This window comes from Scophthalmus maximus, chromosome 15 (assembly GCF_022379125.1).
Source record: "Scophthalmus maximus strain ysfricsl-2021 chromosome 15, ASM2237912v1, whole genome shotgun sequence".
NCBI classification, from domain to species: Eukaryota; Metazoa; Chordata; class Actinopteri; order Pleuronectiformes; family Scophthalmidae; genus Scophthalmus; species Scophthalmus maximus.
This window is the reverse complement of record NC_061529.1, coordinates 4,803,328-4,807,957: the sequence shown is the minus strand read 5'-3', so window position 1 is coordinate 4,807,957 and position 4,630 is coordinate 4,803,328.

Below are 4,630 nucleotides of genomic sequence, written 5' to 3'. Positions count from 1 at the left end.
GTCGGAATTCCTTCTGTTCATGGACTGCAATAAGCAAACGTGTGGTTTGGAGTTTGTTGTTTTTGTTTTATTTAGGAGTGGTCTCTCAGTCTATGACCTGTAAAGAGCTGGACAATACAAACTACTTAAAAATAATGAGGCCTCGTTTCTATGGCAGTTGCACTTACTTGTGACCGGGAGGAGGCGGGCGGGCGAACGCAAGAGGAAACGATTGTGTCAGTCTCCTCTTACAAAAAAGGGATTTATAGTGTTTTCATTACGAAAGCGGAGCAGGCGCAACACACAGCGAGCGAGCGAGCGAGCTCCTCTCCCTGAATGAATCACTGGGGTGTAAGTTCTGGAGGTCAGGCCCAGGTCAATGTTAACTGCCTCAACTGTAACACAAAAGATGAGTTATGCACGCAGCTATGAGAAAAAGACTTATTTTACTTGAATAATAATTACAACTGCCTGAACTTTCATTATGTATACATATTTATATTTATATCTTCACCAGCCTCCACTCAACGCTGCCCACGCGAGGAATCTTACATCTGTCCGCCACAGCATACGTACGTTATAAACCTGCTGTCATACGTTAGAAAGGGTACGATTGGAAACATGCTACTCCACATTGTGTGCGCCTGCATATGAATCACAATTAAAAGTTGTACATTTTATGGTGTTCAGCTGTACGGAACGATAAAAAAACAAAAAAAACAAGCAGCGAAGGATAATAAAGATGCTGGCCGTGTATAAGTGAAACACAGTCTCCATATATCTTGTTAATCGTTGAATATTGCATATACTCACTTTGGAGCCTCTCTATGATTCTTTTTTAATGTTTTATGTATGAATGTTTTTTAGGAAGCTATTAAAAAAAGTACGGGACCCGTAAAACTACCTAGAAGCTTTCACCACGGGATGTCTTTTGAGTTGATTGAACGCAATATATGACGATTACCAGAGATTACATTGTTGTCTTGTGCAGTCGTGCACTGCAGACACCAGGATCAGTGGAGGAGGAACGAATGAGTGAGAGTGACATGACTGTTTGGTTTTCCAGCTGCCCTGACAGCGAGTCTCTGTTCCTCTCCTCCGGCACCGACGGCAGGACGACGAGCGGCGTCACCCTTCACCGCGTTGTCTCACATCCCCTTTTAAAACGTCAGAAATGACTGAGGCCACTCCAGTACAGGTATGGGCCCCCTTACTCAGCCTGCACGGTTTTCGCACACGGCGTCATCGCGTTAGTCAGAAAAAAAAAAAAAGGTTAAAGTCAATGCACACGCGAGACGGCCACATCACTTTCAGTCGACGCCGTGGAGGCGTCTTCCGTTGCACATCGGGGGCCGCGCCCGGGAAACAACTGTGTTCGCCTGGATACCACACGGATGTCAATACACGGGGCCACATCGGCCGCCTACATGTGACCTCGTTACTGTTCTCGGTCCAGTGACGACAGACCCACACACACACACACACACACACACACACACACACACACACACACACACGCGCGTCGGACCGACCGTGGCCCCGTGATGGAGGCGGCCAAATGAAGCCATCTGTTGCAGATAAAATTAGACACACAGGACTTACCCAGAGAACACAGTCCGTCTCTCCACCTGCAGGATGTGCCGGGCCCGCAGGAGCCAGAGGGTTCACAGCGTCGGTCCGGGGGGGGGGGCACTCGTGTCTCTGAAAGATGGCGTCTGCCCTTTTTGCAGATCTGCCGTTGGGGCGTGACGAGGAGGCAGCGGCGGTCGGATTCCGTCGCTCGGTTCTCACAGGCATCGGATAACTCATTAAAAAAACGATAATGGAAACGTGAGGAGGGGGAAATGTCCACACCTGCAGTAGACACTGTTTTACGTAATTGTGGGGCCAGAGCCTTAAAAGTGTGAAAAGAAATGCGCCTGGACCACGTTTCGGACCAGCCCAACGCCACAGGAGGAGGCTCGGCTCGTGATGAAGTCCCCTGCGACGCGTAAAAAAAGAGTCTGCGGTTACAGGTGTGGGAATTCCTGTGCCCGAGGAACATTACGTAAAGAGCCCGTGTCAGTATTCGCTCCTCGTTGTAATGTTTTTTCATAATTGCAACTTTTGCGGCGAGTCGATATCACTTCCTGCCCGTGTCCCTTTTCCCCCTTTTTCGTATTTTCCGCCATCTACAGTCAATAGCTAAGATGATCTCACACGCTGATGCTGTGAAAGGTCCGTGACCTTGATGGAACCAGGACACGTCTAGGGGAGCGGGGTTTTTTTAAAATCACTTTCTGTTCCTAAAAACACGTTCAGCAGCAGCTGCCCATGAGCAAAAGTGGAATCGCCATCATGTTATCTTTGTCCCCCCCCGTCCATGAGGGCCGACAATGTGCCCCCCACTCGAAAAGTCAGGACAGTAATAACAGCGATGTATTGGTTTAATCCCATTTGACTGATCAGATTTTCACTCACATATTTTCACGTGTGAATTGGCGCATTTATGACATCGTGGAGTTCAGAGGATGCCACTCAGACTCCCTGTATCTGTCGACGGAGATCACACACACAGCGCTCCGATGATAGATCTCGTCTCTTATTGTCAGGAGCCGACATCATTGGAAATAATCATTGGAAATTTGCACGGGAGTTATGGCTTCTGATTTTTTTCCAATAGCCCCTCGATACAGCCGAGCGTCTAATTCAGCAAAACAAACACATCGGATGGGAGGCGTGCCCACGCCCATCTGGTTGCACGGCGAAGTCAGATCAGATCCCTGCGCATTAGTGAAAGGCGTCAGGGGCTTTGTGAGCACCGACCTCCTCCTCTCGCGGCGACCGTGCCACATCCTCCCACCAGCCCATTTCCACTTCGTCCCTGCTGCGCAGACGTACCCCTTTTTTTCCGCTCGTCCCGTGCGGCGCTCATCTGCGGCCCGCGGAGGCGTCTGCGATATGGTCAAAGGAAAAAAGCAGATGTCGCAGAGTTGAATCACGCGGCGCAGCCCCGTCGGCCTCTTCCTCCTTGTCCCCGATCGCAACATGCCCCCTCCTCCGCATCCTCCCTCCTCCGAGCTCAAACCCCGGCACCCCCTCGCGGCCCCTTGACGGCCCCGACCCTCTCCGGGACTACCCCGCGTGAGGGGGTCACTCGGCACAGGTGGTCAGGCCGCCTGCTTGCGGTTTCACCGTGACCAAACCGTGGCAGGCCGCCACCGTCCGGGCCTGAAGCCAGGACCTTCCACCCCTCCCTCGTCTCCTGTACACTCTGGATCCCTTCGGTGTCACGAGAAGACTCGTCGTAAGGGTTAACGTCCCTGCAGTTGTGAACGCGTGTCTGGCGCGGACAATCTCCCGCTGCTGTGTTCATATATACGTCAACGTCAAACTCAGGGAAAAAAAGCCCGGACCCCGATTATCCCTGTCATGATTCTGACCCATATGGCCGCTCGTTTCTTGGGGACTTTAAATTTATTTAACATTCCTCGTGGACCTCTGCTAAGTCACTTTGGCAACTCCTTGTATTTATTGGATCTGGTTTGCCATTTCCTGTTCTACTCTGTGGATCCTTCCTCGTGTGGTAGTCTGTCATGTCACTTGCATTCTGTTTTGTTTTTTGGGACCCCCCCCTCGTTGGATTTAGTTTTTCTTTAAAGGCCGTGAGTCACTTTCGTTCACTCGATCTCACCTCCCCCTGCATTCGGGTCCTCGATCCGTCTGCCAACACCGTGACACATTTCCGCCCTTTTTCTGGAGTTCGTGTCTGGCAAAAACAGCTGTTGAAGAGTTGACGAGGTACGCGAAGTGTTGGTTACGGACCCGCAGCGCGTTTTCCAGGTTTATCCGGTCGACACGAATCTGGTTTACAAAAATAGAAAAGAATATAAAGAAGTTAAGATCGGAAGCTGTGGCTGAAGTTACACGCCATCCTTGCCCGAAGCGCATGCGGCACTTCCCGCCTGGCCTTTTCGTGAGTATGTGAAGCGGCTCTAGGGCCTCGTCAACGGCCCACTCTCACTCCTGAAAATGGGATTTTGATGCGATGCTCAGCCACACCCTTCAGACGGTCGGGAGGCAGCTGTCGAACAGATCGCGCGGAGCAGTGGGTTCGTTACTGTCCCGTCTTTCCCCGTTTCTCCGCTCATTACCGAGAGGTTTCCCCCCGTGCACCTCTTCCGCAAATTGCAATGCATACCTGCAGGATTATTGGGGGAGTTATGAAACGTCCTGGCCAAAGATGAATAGTGCTAAGAATAAAACGGGACCCTGAATTAATGTGGAAAATTTTGTGGCCTCCGCTGGCGCATTCTTAAAAGGAGACTTGGCGGTCCACTCAGCTGGGAGTATTTTTTTTCTTTTTCTTTTTCTAATTCGGAGGCGGCGCTGACGTACAGGAGAGACGGGACAGAGAGTTCTGGTGGGATTGGATCCAAGTGTTGTAGGTGGGCCGCCGCACTGGAATCCATTAGTGAGTCATCCTTGTATGAAATGTTCATAAAAAATTTAAAAAAAAAAGAGAAGTGGCTGAGCAACAGAGAGGAAATCCATCTGACTTAAACGTTTTGGCGGCGCCTCGCTGCCTTCATCGAGACGAACCTCGGCAGCGAAGCTCTAAAAAAATCCACCGCACATCTCCTGTGCAGCAGCAGACGGCAGAGAGGAATAG